Below are 19,680 nucleotides of genomic sequence, written 5' to 3'. Positions count from 1 at the left end.
CTGGCGCATGAGACGATACGTGGACGTTGGCGTCATTTGGACCGCAGCTGCAACACGGCGAACGGAAACCCGAGGCCGCTGTTGGATCACCTGCTGCACTAGCTGCGCGTTGCTCTCTGTGGTTGCCGTACGCGGTCGCCCTACCTTTCCAGCACGTTCATCCGTCACGTTCCCAGTCCATTGAAATTTTTCAAACAGATCCTTTATTGTATCGCTTTTCGGTCCTTTGGTTACATTAAACCTCCGTTGAAAACTTCGTCTTGTTGCAACAACACTGTGTTCTAGGCGGTGGAATTCCAACACCAGAAAAATCCTCTGTTCTAAGGAATAAACCATGTTGTCTACAGCACACTTGCACGTTGTGAACAGCACACGCTTACAGCAGAAAGACGACGTACAGAATGGCGCACCCACAGACTGCGTTGTCTTCTATATCTTTCACATCGCTTGCAGCGCCATCTGTTGTTGAAAATTGTAACTACTGTAATTTCGAAAGTTTGTCCGCCTGAAAATGTACTGTTGTCCCAAGCATATTGCAACAAACGGTGTATTTCTATCGCTGCTCGTTTAGTTTTTATTGCCGTTTCAAATATACCGGTCATTTTTGAAACACCCTGTATATACATCTAGAGAAATGACCGCTTCGAGAATACTGTACAAAGAGCTTTTACAGGCACTTAGTGGTAATCGTCTTTCCCTCGCACCATTCGTGAATTGAACGGTGAAGTGAAAAATTACGTATCAACACTCTCCGCCGCAAGTCGTAAGGTGACTACCACGCTTGGCGGAGGGTATTTCTCATACCACCCGTCGTAAGGTACTCGAAGTTACATTACCGTGTGTAGCGTAGTGTTGGTATAAATGTACAGTCGTGGACAAAACGAGCGAGACCCCTCACCTTTTCGTTATGCTGATCCGCATAGCTTTAAAGTCTGCTACACAGTATAACAGGCGAGGCGACGAAGTGCTACCAACATACTATGCACAGGCGTGAAATTGAAAAAACTATCCGAAATTTTTCAGACTGTTTTCAGTCATGTGTAAGACTATCTTAATGCTGATAAGTGTGCTAACTACAACACCTAAATATAAGGTATAAATGAAAGAAGAAACGCTAATTAGTATGAACTGTGCTAATAAAAACGAATTTCAGCTTATCGAGATAACATAACTGTTTTAGTAAGACAAAGTACCCCAGATCGTTACGAATTAGCAAAATATTATGCGCATTCGGCCGCGAAATGGTCTGTGTCAACGTTCAGACCAGTCATACTGGATTACCGTTGCTGACCTACCATGAAAGTGTGCAAATTCAGCAATGCGTGAAGATTCATAACGAAATTCAGTTAAAAATCATTCAGTGCCACACTTAGGTCAATTCAGTTATTGACAGAAGCGGAAAAAGTAGACAGTAACAAGTATGAAATTCTACAAGAATTTCATATCGACATCCACAGGCAGCCGGTACCGAATAAAGGTAGCGATAAAACGTATTGGGGGCGCGAGAATTTCTTAAAATTTCTTTACTGATAGTGTATCTGCCTCCATGGAGATCAGAACCGACAGCAAACCAGTCCTCCCTTGCAGTAGCAAACGCCTTTCACTACGCTAGCAGACAACCCAGGCAAACAGCCCTCTATTATTACCCCAGACATGAATAAGCCGGCAATTTCGCAATGAAAATGGCAAAATGATCTGCAGTTTCTGTTGTATAGAGCTTTCTGGACTCAAAAACGTGAAATGTCTACCTTTATGTCACCGCTTATGTGACAATCATTCGGGATGTTTATCAAAACAACAAAAAACTATTATTAGCGAGTAAATTTAGCAGGATAATTCTGCACCACCCCAGGAAATAAAAGGCGATGTAGCTGCCAAACGTATTCTACAATGTTTCGAATTCTCCATTAGACGTGCCACAGCCAGAAAACGTTCATTAGCCGAAGTGTTCCTTAAGGTAGGTAGCAATTGGAATGCTCACACGTCTAAAACGCGGTGGCATTAATAGTGGGATTTGAATTACCAAATGTATAGGCAAATGGATTTTATTTGAATTCCTGTACAGGTGATTTGGATCGAAAGCGTAGCTACGATTAATATGCTGATGTATCGATTGCAACTGGAACATTTCTAATAAAGAGTAGGGGAAATAATTATGCGGCCGTCATCTTCAGTAACTATTTTCGTTGTTAGGAACCCTACTACTCTCACTTTCTTGACCGTATGTCTGTCTACCCAATCCTTAAAACCCATTTACCTCGAGTACAGGTGGACATAATAATCGGAAATGTATCGCACTTCCTGCGGTATACGGACCCTTGGTGGTCTAAAAAAGTGAGCTATGTCAACGCAATCTAAAGATATGGCCGTATATGTAAAGAAAATTTACGCGAAAGGTCAACAAATGGCTCTAAGAACTATGGCACCAAACTGCTTAGGTCATCAGTCCCCTAGATCTAGAACTACTTCAACCTACCGAACCTAACACACGTCCATGCCCGGGGAAGGATTGGAACTGACGGTGCAAGCAGCCGCGCGGTCCACGATATGACGCCGTTGAACGCACGGTTGACCTGCGCCGGCAAGCTGTTAATATCATCTGGTGTTACTAATAAGTTATTCACTTCTGGTGAATGATTTTCTGCGCAGTTCATTTAAGAAAGAATAACTAAAATATATTTGAGGTTACGGAAGAGGAAGGACGCCTAATTCGTTTCCCCTAGTCTTTATTCATGATGTTAGATTCGCAATCTGAGCATACGTACTATCCGTAACCACACTTTAGATCCAAATCATAGCCATAGATATGCGGATACAGCACATTGGCTTATACTTCAGGTATTTCGTTTTTCACGAAGTGGTGGCAGACGATGCTGTGGCGTCTATCTCAGCACATCAGCTGAGCGAACTTGCATAGTACGTTGGTAGCACTTCGTCGCCTTGCCTGCTATGCTGTGTTGCAGACTTTAAAGCTGTGCGGATCAGCATAACGAAAAGGCGAGGGGATTCGCTCGTTTTGTCCACGACTTTACATTGTAGTCTTGATATTGTCGACTCCCAAATATCCGGAAATATTGTTAGACCCAGTAAGAGCCTCTTTCTGATGTTTCTAGAGTTCAAAGAGTTTGCTTCGTTTTGAGTACAGAAAAGAGAATTCGCTGTGCTATTATACAAACTGCAACTTAAATTTTCCATTTCGGGTAGTCAGTGAAATTGTGGACACGGTGTAATGCAGCAAGTAATTACGAGATGACATTCGTTGCAGTAAGGCACGCAGCCGCCTAGTAATGTGGCTGCTTCGCTTTGCTCACAGCATAGCTGACGCTGCTGCCTTGAGAACATTCAGTCGATATGAAGATTCATACCCTCTACGAATCTATATAATTCATATTATTTATTATCCGATTTTGTTCAAATTTGGTAGACAGCCTTTTGGTATTAATGGAATGATGCTGTCAAAATTTCAGATTTTTATTTTTTATATTTCTGGAGATAAGGAGAATTACCTAAAAGTCCTAAGACTTTCGCTTGTTTTTTTAAAACGAAGTTAGGAACAATAACAGATTGACTTTCAGTATCATTTGAAGCCATTCCATAGTTATCAGTACATAAAAATCATTTAATTGGAATTTTCTTTTCAAAACTTTAGTCACTGTGTGCTACGTAATACAAACCTAGGTCTAAATTATTATTTGATTTTATTTTGCAGTGTGAGTGCGTGAGAATGAAGTAAGATCTTGTGCAAACGAACGGTGGGAAAGTTATGTTGCAACCACGATTCAGGTGACGTATGTCGGTGTGTGCTTGCTTTTGTATAAAAGTAGCCAGAATGGAAGTTAGGACCGGAATAAGTTTATTTATAAATTTGAAGAATATTTCGCATTTCGTTTATTTTGATTAAACAAATTACAAGAATTTGACGTTTTGCTGACATTATTTACTATCAAATTAGTGATTGGATAAGGCAAGATTTGCCGCGAGAATGATCTGAAGGAAAGTTTTGATTGGTCGTTTAGATCAACAGCCAATCAGAATTAAGCTGCTCCCGCACGAAAAGAGGAGTGGGTATATAGGAGCGTACCTCAAAAAAAGAGTCGATTGAAAGCCAGTATACGGATAACAAAATGTTAGATCGCTCCTTAAAAATACTCTGCAAGATGAGCAAATAGTGAGCTAATTTCGGTTCGAATATATCGTGACTGAAGCGACTGGAGTGAAGTACATTTTAATGAAAGTGTTATGTTTCTAAATTAAATAATTTGAGAGATATGAGTGTATGAACTTTCTGGTCGTAGTAACAACTCCGCATCGCGTGTTTCGTGCTCTGTACGGAATATTTTGGCGAGCACCTCTTACGAAGAAGACCACTGAAACAATCAAATGTTTAACTCGCGAATAGTTGTGGGTCTGTGACTGGTAGAACGTGAAAATTACATGGGGGGGGGGGGGGGGGGACTTAGTAAAATTCTGGCTGCTTTTCGAGTGAATCTTTATTATGCACACAGTGAACTTTGAATGATAACGTTTTACCGTATTAAATACGGACTTGATAGCCATAACATGTGTTTCAATATGAATAAAAAGCAGTGTTAATCTAATTTTAAGTATCTTTCTACAGGTAGACTGAAGATCCCGAACGCCCGATTTTTTTATCATGAACTTTCAGGAACTCTTTCAACTAGAATTACGCGGCCTCTGTGTGGCAGGTATTAGGTGGTGGTTTCATCAACGCTACTTTACACTACCTAGGACGTATCTGTACAACAGATAGAAGGGACATCGGCAAGAAGCCTATTGAGATAGATGGACTGAACGATAGCGTTAACAGAAACGCAGACGACCGACCCCGCCCCGCCGCAATCGCTTGTAAACGCTGAATAATGAGCTCATACGTTTGTTGCGTAAGGTCCAACAGCGCTATGACTCAAGCTGTGGGTTCATCAATACCTGGAATACCGTCTACCATAGCGGACAACAACCAAGCAGTCGCGGAAAACTCATAAGCCAACTCGTCGTCACTGATGTATTTGCGCTAGCAGAACAGAAATGCGGAAAACACAAGTCAAAAAACAGTTTGTTGGACTCACCAAAACGATACAATAATACAGTCTCCAAAGAACAACAGACGCGATCCCAACTACGGATCGTCGCCAATATACAATAAAAAATATTAATAGAAAAGACCTGACTTTTCACGGGGAGAGACCACAATCAAACAATTTTACAATGTCAGGTTCAAATGGTTCAAATGGTTCTGAGCACTATGGGACTCAACTGCTGAGGTCATTAGTCCCCTAGAACTTAGAACTAGTTAAACCTAACTAACCTAAGGACATCACAAACATCCATGCCCGAGGCAGGATTCGAACCTGCGACCGTAGCGGTCTTGCGATTCCAGACTGCAGCGCCTTTAACCGCACGGCTACAATGTCAGGATGTTCGTCGACTATACTAAGTCAATCTGTAAGAGATCTGCCAGCTACAAGAGTCGTCTGGCAGTGACTGCCGGAGTGTCAGCTCTGTATACTTCCGAACGGTGCATCGAACTGCCCTTTGCCGGCAGTGCGCCGCCCTATAAAGCCCGTTTGGCGGATGTATTTGCCGCAATTATTTACGAGTACGTGCCTGACGTAGAAAAGTATTACCTGGGCTAGCTGCGATCTCTTGTGAAGCTGTTCTGAAGGCTCTGCGAACGGTTAGTGGTCCCTGTCGGCTGTTGGTGGGGACCTGGTGTTGTGTTGTAGCCGCAGGTAAATAATTGTGTTGGCAAAACAGATGACGTAGGTTTTCCTGGTGAATATATGCCCTGTGAAGCAGGCGTGTTGGTTGGACGTGAAATGGGATGCCGATGCAGTAGGCGCTACGATGTGTGAAGTGGGCGGTCACAACAATGTCTATGTTCGGTTATGCATTACTTCAAGTCTCCATTTGTCTGCTGCGTATTCCAAACAAAAGTTTGATAAAAAGTATCTGCTCCCCTGGACCCTCATGAGATATACAGCTGCCATGAACCCACTTACTTATTAAAACTGTTATCAATGGAAAGGCTAATCATTTCAGTAAAATTTAAACATCAAAATGGGCCCAGGTAACTGGTTTATAGTGACGGTACCTCTTAATTTACATTGTCTGATATGAAATGGATATTCTAAATATTTAAATGAAAATTCAAAGTTCAGTGTCGTCACAGCGTTTATTTTCTCAGTATACAGGGTGAGTCACTAACTATTGCCACCAAGAATAACTCCAAAAGTTAGGAGCTGAAAAGTTTGTGGGACGTAAGTTGCATGGCACAACGGGGACCATAATATGACGTTGGTTTCTTTTTGCTAATTGGGGTTGCTTCAGAGATATGAAGATCAACTTTGTTTTTTAATGGGATGCTACAGTTTGGTACTTATTTTTTGATAGCGGCTCTCGAGACGTATCAAATGATGTGTAACAGTAAGGTCTTTGAAGGTCAACGAAGGTCACGAAGGTAGCATGAACGTCAATTTACAGAAGGTGTTCATAGTGATGACCACTGGTATCAATACAGTGCTGCAATCTATTTGTCATGGATTGAGTGGTATACCTTATCACATCGGCACTTATCGAAGCACATACTGTGACAATTCTCTAACGTTTTTATAAACAATATCTCTTACGAATCCTCACAAGAAAAAATCCAGAGGCGTTAAGTCTGGCGGCCACGACACACCTCCTCCGCGTCCAATCCAACTACTTGGTAATTGTCTCTGCCACTCATTTCTAGCCGTCAGCCCGAAATGTGCCTGACACCCATCGTGTTCATACCACATTCTGCTCCTTGTTCCTAAAGGTATTTCTTCCAATAGTAGACCTAATGTTTCTTGCAGGAATGTGGTGTACTTCCTACCATTAAGATTTCCTTCGATGAGATTGTTGTTGTGGTCTTCAGTCCAGAGACTAGTTTGATGCAGCTGTCCATGCTACTCCATCCTGTGCAAGTTTCTTCATCTCCCAGTACCTACTGCAACCTACATCCTTCTGAATCTGTTTAGTGTATTAATCTCTTGGTCTCCCACTACGATTTTTACCCTCCACGCTGCCCTCCAATACTAAATTGATGATCCCTTGATGCCTCAGAATATGCCGTACCAACCGATACCTTCTTCTAGTCAAGTTGGAGAAAAGAGAACCACTTGCAATAATATCAAGACCTCAGGTGGAAACCCAGTTCTAAGCAAAGAAGGGAAAGCAGAAAGATGGGAGGAGTATATAGAAGGTCTATAAAATGGCAATTTCTTGAGGACAATATTATAGAAATGGAAGAGAATGTAGATGAAGATGAAATAGGAGATATGATACTACGTGAAGAGTCTGACAGAGCACTGAAAGACCTAAGTCGAAACAAGGCCCAGGGAGTAGACAACATTCCATTAGAACTACTGACAGCCTTGCGAGAGCCAGACATCTGGTGAGCAAGATGTATGAGACAGGCGAAATACCCTCAGACTTCGAGAAGAATATAATAATTCCAATCCCAAAGAAAGCAGGTGTTGACAGATGTGAAAATTACCGAACTATCAGTTTAATAAGTCACGGCTGCAAAATACTAACACGAATTCTTTACAGACGAATGGAACAATTGGTCGAAGCCGACCTCGGAGAAGATCAGTTTGGATTCCGTATAAATGTTGGAACACGTGAGGCATTTGTAGACTTAGAGAAAGCTTTTGACAATGCTGACTGGAATACTCTCTTTCATATTCTGAAGGTGGCAGGAGTAAAATACAGGGAGCGAAAGGCTATTTACAATTTGTACAGAAACCAGATGGCAGTAATAAGAGTCGAGGGGCATGAAAGGGAAGCAATGGTTGGGAAGGGAGTGAGACAGGGTTGTAGCCTCTCCCCGATGTTATTCAATCTGTATATTGAGCAAGCAGTAAAGGAAACAAAAGAAAAATTCGGAGTAGGAATTAAAATCCATGAAGAAGAAATAAAAACTTTGAGGTTCACCGTTGACATTGTAATTCTGTCAGAGACAGCAAACGACTTGGAAGAGAAGCTGAACGGAATGGACAGGGTCTTGAAAGGAGGGTATAATATGAACATCAACAAATGCAAAACGAGAATAATGGAATGTAGTCGAATTAAATCGGATGATGCTGCAGGAATTAGATTAGGAAATGAGACGCTTAAAGTAGTAAAGGAGTTTTGCTATTTGGGGAGCAAAATAACTGATGATAGTCGAAGTAGAGAGGATATAAAATGCAGACTGGCAATGGCAAGGAATGCATTTCTGAAAAAGAGAAATTTGTTAACATCGAGTATAGATTTAAGTGTCAGGAAGTCGTTTCTGAAAGTATTTGTGTGGAGTGTAGCCATGTATGGAAGTGAAACGTGGCCGATAAATAGTTTAGACAAGAAGAGAATAGAAGCTTTCGAAATGTGGTGCTACAGACGAATGCTGAAGATTAGATTGGTAGATCCCATAACTAATGAGGAGGTATTGAATAGATTGGAGAGAAGAGAAATTTGTGGCATAGGGGCCTATAATTCCGTCCTCCAGAATACCACACAATACATTCACCGACCACGATTTTTGGTGCGCCCTTTCCGCAGCCAACATGGATTTTCAGTTGCCCAATAATGCATGTTATGCAAATTAACATTTCCATGGTTCGTGAATGTAGCGTCGTCGGTAAATAAAATCAAATTAATAAATGTGTCATCACTCTGAAGTTGAGCCCATCGGCAGATTCAATGCAACGCATACAATCCGTACCACTTAATTCACGGTGGAGACTGATGTGGTAAAGATGATATTTGTGGCGATGTAGAACATGAAAAACACTATTCTGGATCATGACAGATTCCCTTGCGATTTGACGCGAACTAACACCAGGATCTCGAACCACAGTAGCAAGAGACCTATTTCCGTTTCCTCGTTAGTAACTTTCCTTTGTCAGATATGTTTCGGATGTGTTATAGACCCAGTTGTTCTCAATTTATCATACACATACTTAAAGTACGACGTGTATTGTGAGTACGTTGAGGATAATTTTCAGCGTATAAGTCTCTAGCTCTCACTGAATTTCGTTAGCATTCTCCGTAAATGAGAAGCATATCGACTTGTTCTTCGAAGGGATACATCAATCACATTCGCTTGATTCGGCGGTTCTAGGCTTACCGTTTCTGTTGAGTTGTATTGAAAAACCGTTGATGGAGATTGCATATGTTGTGTACATAGTTCCGCGTAGTCAGCGCGTACTCAACTTTCCCACTAGAGCGCGCCCCGCTAAGCACAACAGCGCAGGCGCAGCGCTCGTCCGTCTCCGCTCTACGAGATGGCGCTGCCATAGAGATGGACCAAATTCTGCTTCCGTCGTTCCGCGTATTAATATGTAACGCAGCCAATGAGATTGCTGCTAACGTAGAACCTTTTCTCCTCACGGATCTCACTCGCACAGTGATACGTGAATGCGCGAGGTATTATAATGAGTGTACAGACCTCCGATTTGTCAGTCTGCATTAGTCTGCACAAGTCGTATACCAGTCTGCATTAGTCTGTACCAGTCTATAGTCAAGTTTCAGTCTGCGCCTAATAAGATTACCATATTCCTGTACATAGCCATGAAGATAAATGTATAGGCACTTTTGTCAAGTATCAGAGATATATGTGAGAATAAGATTAACGTACCAGACCAAAGGAACTTCAGATTGTCAATTGTAAACAGCATCCCGAACCAAGTTAAGTAATTTTTATGATTGTTATTATTTTAATAAATGTGTGTGAAAATTAATCAAGTTCTGTTTAAAGTTGGTCACCGCCAATCTGCTACTCTAAGCATGTAAGTGGCATTTCTATCGTCTGACCTAACGGCAGAAGATAAACACGCCACGATAAGACCACGAGACATATTGCTGACACTCGCCTACTTCGTTAGAGCGACAAGTCAAATAATTTGATGGTGTGTGTACTGAAGGTCTTACAGTACGCACACCACAGCATGTTAATGGCACATTAGATGGATACCCCGTATTCGGCGAATATTTACTATTTACCTTCTGTAAATGGAAGTTCATGCCACGTTTTTGACCTTCAAAGACCGTACTGTTACACATCATTGGATTCATCTCGATAGCCGCTATCAGAAAATAAGTACCAAACTATAGCATCCCACTTAAACAAACTAAGTTGACCTTCATATCTCTGGCGCGACCCCACCTAGGAACAAAAAACCAAAGTCTTATATTGTATGCAGCCATTGTCCCATGCAACATTTGTTCAAATGGTTCAAATGGCTCTGAGCACTATGGGACTTAACATCAGAGGTCATCAGTCCCCTAGAACTTAGAACTACTTAAACCTAACTAAACTAAAGACGTAACACACATCCATGCCCGAGGCAGGATTCGAACCTGCGACCGTAGCGGTCGCGCGGTTCCAGACTGAAGCGCCTAGAACCGCTTGGCCACACCAGTCGGCTGCAACATTCGTCCCACAAACTTTTCAGTTACTATCATACTTTCGGAGCTACTCTAGGTGGCAGTACTTAGTGACTTACCCTGTATATTCCTATGAGATCAACAAGGTACAATAATTTGGTATCAAAAATTCTAACAGAATAATTGAATTATAACACATACATGACTGACACAGTTAATTAATAAAACTTAAGGATGACAATACTCTAATAGCAGAAGACTCATAATCTATCGTTAGTTGCTTGTTGCACGGGTATTTACACGAGTATGACCGCACTGTTGTACATTGTCCCGACACAATACTCTACCCAACAAATCAACGGTGACTCACGAAAACATATACATGCATGGAATGTCGATTACACATAGAATACAACCCAAGGTCTGATCACATCTAAGCTTTACCAAATTCTCGAAACGCCGCACCACAGCTATATCTTACCAACTGTGTGGTGAAAACTGCGGTTGCAAGACGTGCGTTGTCTCAACCGGACGAGCCCCAAAAATCAATTGAGGTATGGCCGTATCTTCCTCATCTCCTAAGTCCTTCCACCTCCACAGCTCAGTAGCGCGAAATTTTTCGATGTCCGGGGCAAGCACGAAGAGTGTTTACTCAAAAACAACAACCGAGAAAACTTCATTCCAAAAGTGCCTACCACGTAATCGTCCACGAGACTCCTCCGCTTCGAATTTCCGGAGTTCAGTATTACAATTTCGTGCCCTTTGCCAGTGAGAGTGTAAGTTCCAACGTTTCTGTCCAATGGAAAGTTTAATAAAAAATGTATATCTCCCACATACAGAAATTTGCTAATTGGGTAATGGGCTGCATTCCAATGTACAGAGGAATGGGAGCACAAAGCTTTTCACAGGCCTGGTGTCAGATTGGCTTCATCTACCCCACAAAACAGAAATCAAAGCGTAGCCCAAAGTGCCGTCTGAATCTCACACAACATGGAAAGATACTATGTGGGTGAAAACATTTTCAGACAGTACTCCAGGAAGACGTACTTTTAGTAAAAACCTAATTTCGTGTTTTCTCTGCCCAGAGGGCATCCTCTGAAAAACATTACGTGGCCTGGGTGAAACGCAAGAATTGTTCAGTTCCACATTTTCTGAGCTAGACCTCTAACCATAATCAATACTCACTTGTACAACTAGGACACGCCACTGACAGTGTCACACTTTCACCTGTTAAAGCGGCACTCAGGCCAATTTTTGGCTGTAGGGCAGTGCACCTTTGCTGCACAAAGAATCTCCTCTTCGTGATGGCTACCACGTAACCCGCGACGTTTTCACCCTTCTAGTTGTGGCCGCAACTCTCGAAGAACCACGAAACTAGCAGGCATTTGGTGTTGCTAAAATAGTGTAAAATTCTCTCCTGTATCTAAAAGAAATTACAAGGACGAGATAAAATTAAACTGCGGATGGGTCACACAAGTACCATCGATCCTCAGGAAGCAGCTTTTTTCACAAGCACGAGTCAGTTAGTATCCATATTTCGGTATCAATGTGAAGAAATGATCTGAAAATGAGAGGGGGGCACCCAAGCCTCAGGATGATGTCATTATTAATCGTAGCAGTCATTTTTTACACACTATAGTTCACTAAACTTCTTTTGCTGGTAATGGAAGTTACATTTTATTTGAATTTGATAAGATTAGCTAAATTATGTGTTGTCTTGAGGTTTTTGAAATCAAAGTCTGAACGATAGATGCACCTACAGACGTGCAGCAGAGCACATGCACCAGTAGCAATAGCGATGCTTGTTTCTACACAACATTTAGTTTCGTCCTCTCTCACGTGCTTCTGTGAATAATGGAGTAGTATCTGTGACTTTCCCGCCCGGTTAGCCGTGCGGTCTGAAGCACAGCCTCCCGGCTTGGGAAGGAAAGCCTGGTCCCCGGCATGAATCCGCCCGACGGGCTTGTGTAGAGGTTCAGTGAGCCGGCCAGTCTGTGGATGGTTTTTAGGCGGTTTTCCATCTGCCTCGGCGAATGCGGGCTGGTTCCCTTTATTCCGCCTCAGCTACACTATGTCGGCGATTGTTGCGCAAACAAGTTCTCCACATACGCGTACACCACCATTGCTCTAACATAGGGGTTACACTCGTCTGAGACGTTCCCGAGTGTGGGGGAAGGGGGGAGGGGGCACCGGGGGCCGAACCGCACCATAACGCTGAAAGAGTGGTTCGGTGTGGGGCAGCGGAAGGGTGAAGTGGACTGCGGTAGTCGTTGTGGGGTTGTGGACCACTGCGGCTGCGGCGGGGACGGAGCTTCTCCGTCGTTTCTAGGCCCCCGGTTAACGTACAATACAATAAAATCTCAGTCTTTATTTGTCTTAAATAGTATCTTTTGTAAAGCATGTGCAGCGTATGACCTGATCGGTAGAAGCTGCGTATCAGCAGTACTTGGACTGCATCTTCATGAACGCAATTTGAAGTCAAACAGGGCCTGCACCTGTTGTGTACGGATGCTGGGGGAATTGGCCAGTATCCAGAAACAGTTGGAAGGTGCTTCAGCTACAGTAGATAGGTTGCTGCCCCCAGCTGCAGTGGTGATGGATCAAACTTGTGGTACCTCAGGTGGCTACAGAGTCGCCTGAGTTCCTTGGTTAGGTCAGGAGTCCACTACACGCAACAAGCGGCTACACAGGTAGCAGGGGTTGTGTGGCGTGGGCTGGGCGGTTTTTTAGGTTAGATGGCCTTGGGCAAGTACAGAAAGGGCAACAGCCTCAACGGGTGCGGGGCAAAGTCAGGACATGCGGGGACCAAGCAGCAATCGGTATTGTAATTGTCAACTGTCGAAGCAGCGTTGGTAAAGTACCAGACCTTCAAGCCCTGATAGAAAGCCCCGAAGCTGAAATCGTTATAGGTACAGAAAGCTGGCTTAAGCCAGAGATAAATTCTGCCGAAATTTTTACAAAGGTACAGACGGTGTTTAGAAAGGATAGATTGCATGCAACCGGTGGTGGAGTGTTCGTCGCTGTTAGTAGTAGTTTATCCTGTAGTGAAGTAGAAGTGGATAGTTCCTGTGAATTATTATGGGTGGAGGTTACACTAAACAACCGAACTAGGTTAATAATTGGCTCCTTTTACCGACCTCCCGACTCAGCAGCATTAGTGGCAGAACAACTGAGAGAAAATTTGGAATACATTTCACATAAATTTTCTCAGCATGTTATAGTCTTAGGTGGAGATTTCAATTTACCAGATATAGACTGGGACACTCAGATGTTTAGGACGGGTGGTAGGGACAGAGCATCGAGTGACATTATACTGAGTGCACTATCCGAAAATTACCTCGAGCAATTAAACAGAGAACCGACTCGTGGAGATAACATCTTGGACCTACTGATAACAAACAGACCCGAACTTTTCGACTCTGTATGTACAGAACAGGGAATCAGTGATCATAAGGCCGTTGCAGCATCCCTGAATATGGAAGTTAATAGGAATATAAAAAAAGGGAGGAAGGTTTATCTGTTTAGCAAGAGTAATAGAAGGCAGATTTCAGACTACCTAACAGATCAAAACGAAAATTTCTGTTCCGACACTGACAATGTTGAGTGTTTATGGAAAAAGTTCAAGGCAATCGTAAAATGCGTTTTAGACAGGTACGTGCCGAGTAAAACTGTGAGGGACGGGAAAAACTCACCGTGGTACAACAACAAAGTCAGGAAACTACTGCGAAAGCAAAGAGAGCTCCACTCCAAGTTTAAACGCAGCCAAAACCTCTCAGACAAACAGAAGCTAAACGATGTCAAAGATAGCGTAAGGAGGGCTATGCGTGAAGCGTTCAGTGAATTCGAAAGTAAAATTCTATGTACCGACTTGACAGAAAATCCTCGGAAGTTCTGGTCTTACGTTAAATCAGTAAGTGGCTCGAAACAGCATATCCAGACACTACGGGATGATGATGGCATTGAAACAGAGGATGACACGCGTAAAGCTGAAATACTAAACACCTTTTTTCAAAGCTGTTTCACAGAGGAAGACCGCACTGTAGTTCCTTCTCTAAATCCTCGCACAAACGAAAAAATGGCTGACATCGAAATAAGTGTCCAAGGAATAGAAAAGCAACTGGAATCACTCAATAGAGGAAAGTCCACTGGACCTGACGGGATACCAATTCGATTCTACACAGAGTACGCGAAAGAACTTGCCCCCCTTCTAACAGCCGTGTACCGCAAGTCTCTAGAGGAACGGAGGGTTCCAAATGATTGGAAAAGAGCACAGGTAGTCCCAGTCTTCAAGAAGGGTCGTCGAGCAGATGCGCAAAACTATAGACCTATATCTCTGACGTCGATCTGTTGTAGAATTTTAGAACATGTTTTTTGCTCGAGTATCATGTCGTTTTTGGAAACCCAGAATCTACTATGTAGGAATCAACATGGATTCCGGAAACAGCGATCGTGTGAGACCCAACTCGCTTTATTTGCTCATGAGACCCAGAAAATATTAGATACAGGCTCCCAGGTAGATGCTATTTTTCTTGACTTCCGGAAGGCGTTCGATACAGTTCCGCACTGTCGCCTGATAAACAAAGTAAGAGCCTACGGAATATCAGACCAGCTGTGTGGCTGGATTGAAGAGTTTTTAGCAAACAGAACACAGCATGTTGTTATCAATGGAGAGACGTCTACAGACGTTAAAGTAACCTCTGGCGTGCCACAGGGGAGTGTTATGGGACCATTGCTTTTCACAATATATATAAATGACCTGGTAGATAGTGTCGGAAGTTCCATACGGCTTTTCGCGGATGATGCTGTAGTATACAGAGAAGTTGCAGCATTAGAAAATTGTAGCGAAATGCAGGAAGATCTGCAGCGGATAGGCACTTGGTGCAGGGAATGGCAACTGACCCTTAACATAGACAAATGTAATGTATTGCGAATACATAGAAAGAAGGATCCTTTATTGTATGATTATATGATAGCGGAACAAACACTGGTAGCAGTTACTTCTGCAAAATATCTGGGAGTATGCGTGCGGAACGATTTGAAGTGGAATGATCATATAAAATTAATTGTTGGTAAGGCGGGTACCAGGTTGAGATTCATTGGGAGAGTGCTTAGAAAATGTAGTCCATCAACAAAGGAGGTGGCTTACAAAACACTCGTTCGACCTATACTTGAGTATTGCTCATCAGTGTGGGATCCGTACCAGACCGGTTTGACGGAGGAGATAGAGAAGATCCAAAGAAGAGCGGCGCGTTTCGTCACTGGGTTATTTGGTAACCGTGATAGCGTTACGGAGATGTTTAATAAACTCAAGTGGCAGACTCCGCAAGAGAGGCGCTCTGCATCGCGGTGTAGCTTGCTCGCCAGGTTTCGAGAGGGTGCGTTTCTGGATGAGGTATCGAATATATTGCTTCCCCCTACTTATACCTCCCGAGGAGATCACGAATGTAAAATTAGAGAGATTAGAGCGCGCACGGAGGCTTTGAGACAGTCGTTCTTCCCGCGAACCATACGCGACTGGAACAGGAAAGGGAGGTAATGACAGTGGCACGTAAAGTGCCCTCCGCCACACACCGTTGGGTGGCTTGCGGAGTATAAATGTAGATGTAGATGTAGATGTTACAGAGACATTTGATACGCTCTGCTTGGCTGGTCCACATTCACCAGAATATTACTGACGAAAAGTGGCCGGGTCGCGAATCTGGGCGAAAGGTAAAAGCGTCTACTGGCCGTACGGCTGTCCGCTTATGCCTCAAAAACAGATTTGAGATCTTGAGCACTGGCACCAGTGGAAGTCCGTTGTGACTGGGGCGATCTTCCTGCAAACGGAAAAATGTAGAAGGTTAGTTTGCATTTGGAGCTCTAGCGTTAGGCGGGTAATGGAGCCCCTTAGAGGAACAGCATGCAGATCAGGAAGGAAAGACCGTGTCACGTCCGAGATGTGGAGACGGTTCTGCTGTTGCTAGGTGTACTGGGCCAGAAATGATACCTCAAGTCGGCACAAATGACGCCTGCCGATTCGATTCAGAGCCTATCCGCGGATAGGCGCTGCCTGCATTAATGGAAGCAGAGCTCACAGTTTGCATCATCGTTACCAGAACCTACCACTGTCCTCTTGTTTGGAGCCGAGGGGAAGTGATAAACCTAAAGCTTAGGCTGGGCTGCGACGATCCTGAACAGGTGTGTCTCGACTCTAACGTCGGGTAGAGAATTGTAGGACCTGTCTTTATGTGCCAGTCGCATACTATACGTAGGAAACTGCTAAAGGGGTAGCATAATATGTGTGGCGTCCATGAGTGGACTTCTTACTATAGAAAAATCCCTCTACGGGCTCGGCGGATCACGTTCCGATTTCAGACAGGGAAGAATATCCACTCCAATAATTAGAGAGCGTAATATTAAATGTAGCATAACGGAAAGAGGATACAAATACCATACTAGTTAACTGCAGGAGAGTCCACTGAAAGTTCCCAGAACTACTTTCTTAAGAAATGGTAGCAATAGCCACAAAGTTCAAGCCGGCTGAACTTTATAAATTCCAAATCTCTGTGCATAAAAGGCAGTATCCCGACTGACTCATTCACTCACTGCCCCATCATCTACCAGCCCAAACCACTAAGGATAGACATTCAATATTTTCAACATTTCGCGGCCCTATCAGCAACTGTAAAAATATTAATTTTAATAACCAACAGCCTCAGTTGCAACGTTTTCCAGTACAGTACCCGTGGCTGCCGCTTCGCGGTCGCGAAGTGGGGCCGAAGCAGTTTCAGGTATGTTTTTACAGTCTGACGATAATTTATGGATTTGTAGTTTTAACGTGACGATGTCCACTATGGACAAACAGTAGTTACTTTTATTCTGAAGAAGGTTGGGTTATCCCTACTGAAACCTAGGTAAATCTAGGTAAAAGTTGCAACTGAGGCTGTTGGTTATTAAAATTAAAAAATTAAAATTAAAACTAAGGGTAGACATTTGAAATTTGCAGAGGGCTTTGATTTTGTACTGTAGCTGTCGTTTAAGAAGTGATTTTTTGAAATTCTATCGTATCGATCTGAACTGTTGCCGTAATTTCACAACAAATAGTTATCGAATAGAACGCATCTTACTTTATCTGTCAAACCTGTTTCAAATCACAATGTAACACTTTCATAAAATACGTCACTCGCATTAAATCTCCAAACTTATATTATTCTCGAAAATGCGCTCTCACAATCACTGTGCCTGACTCAAAATATGAAGTACAGCTATAACGAAAATTTATAGCTTACCTGTGCGCGATGGACCGCTCATCTGCTCTGCAACCTTGTTACAAAATAATAATTTGACTGTCAAAATGTTGTTTCACTCATGTATTACCGAATTGTAATGCCATACGGGATTTCCTGAATACTCAAAAATGTTACTCAGCACACAACTCGCAAATGTCCAGTGCGAGTCAAATAGAACCACAAATGCAAATGAAAAATCGGATACTAATCTCACTAACAAAGAAATAACTGAATCGACACTCAAAGTCTTAATTGAGCTTCATTAAATCATAGTAACTATACAGACGTCCACACTTCTTACACATGAACTAATTCACCAAATAGCTCTTGATCATTTATCACTGCAGTGAAAGACACAACCAATAACTTCATTACAATAAACTTACAGAAAATCTAAAACCAAATCACTGTTATAACAATCGCATTCCAAGTAATTACTAATATAACAAACCACATTGCCTTTAAATGTTACCTTTTCTCATTCATGCAATAATATAATCCTTGTGCTTAATATCTCCCTTTAAACATCATACCACAAAAGTTGCTTCAACTAATGCTGCCTCCGGTCCAGGGCAGGCCAGCTTCCGTGTATTTCAAACCAAGTATGTTGCCACACAGTTGGTACTAGCGCACTCTGACTCCTCTCTGACAAAGTAAAGCTAAGCACTCTGGCCAACATTTGTGGTCTCGAACAAAGTGTATGTGTAATTATAATTGTAAAGGTGAAGTTAAAGCGATATTACAAGGCTTGAGAACATTTATCAAATTTACAAATTAACTCATATTTGTGGCCCATGACATACTCAGAATTGAATAGAACAGCCACCTCCCAACGGGCTTTATTGGAAATAAATCATTAAATAAGGAATTAATAAAGTATTTTTAAACCTACATCTATGAAAACTGGCATTTGATTGCTTGATTACAAATATATATGTTTCTAGAATGAAATTTTCACTCTGCAGCGGAGTGTGCGCTGATATGAAACCTTCCTGGGTGATTAAAACTGTGTACCGGACCGAGACTCGAACTGAGGACCTTTGCCTTTCGCGGGCTGGTGCTCTACCAACTGAGCTACCAATCACGACTCACGCCCCGTCCTCACAGCTTTAATTCCGCCAGTACCTCGTATCCTACCTTCCAGACTTCACAGAAGCTCTCCTGCGAAGGAGGTAAGAGACGAGGTACTGGCGGAATTAAAGCTGTGAGGACGGGGAGTGAGTCGTGGTTGGGTAGCTCAGTTGGCAGGCGGCACGGTAGCTCAGCGTGTTCGGTCAGAGGGTTACGTGCCCTCTGTAATAAAAAAACTGAGTTAATCGATCAACAACGAACTTCAATGGATGTCTTACGACGTCTGCCCCGAGCAGATGCAACAAAAGCTAACAAAATGAGATTACACAAAAAAAAAAAAATTACGAAAAAAAAGTTGGTAGGGCACAAGCCCCCGAAAGGCAAAGGTCCTCAGTTCGAGTCTCGGTCCGGCACACAGTTTTAATCTGCCAGGAAGTTTCAAATAAATATGTTTGAGTGTCTTTGGGACTTCAACCCCTAAGTGGATGAAACATGGGGTGAAATGTATGAGAATAATTCCTGGTGAAAGCATTTCTAAAGCTAAATTTTCCAAAATTGGTAATTGGCTTCTCGGTTAGAAATGAAAAAAATACTTGTTCCACTGTTTTTGGAAATTCATTCCCTAAGGGAGTGAAATAGTCCAACACCGATTCTTTGACTCATCGCCCAGTCCAAACCGTTAAGGATAGAAACTTGAAATTTGAAGAGGGTGTTGATCTTACACTTGGGGATCGTTTAAAGAAGGATTATTCAAAATTCCACTTCTAAGGGTGTGAAACAGGGATGAAGGGCTTTTTGAAAATATGTTACTATTAAGACAATTTTGAAGCTAGAACTACGAAAATTTGTGTTTGGTTTCTCAGTCATAAATAAAAGAAATTCCGTTTCAGCATTTTTGGAAATTCCACCACTAACGGTGTAAATAGGG

This window comes from Schistocerca americana, chromosome 2 (genome assembly GCF_021461395.2).
Source record: "Schistocerca americana isolate TAMUIC-IGC-003095 chromosome 2, iqSchAmer2.1, whole genome shotgun sequence".
Taxonomy (NCBI): domain Eukaryota; kingdom Metazoa; phylum Arthropoda; class Insecta; order Orthoptera; family Acrididae; genus Schistocerca; species Schistocerca americana.
Note: the sequence above shows the minus strand (reverse complement) of the source record.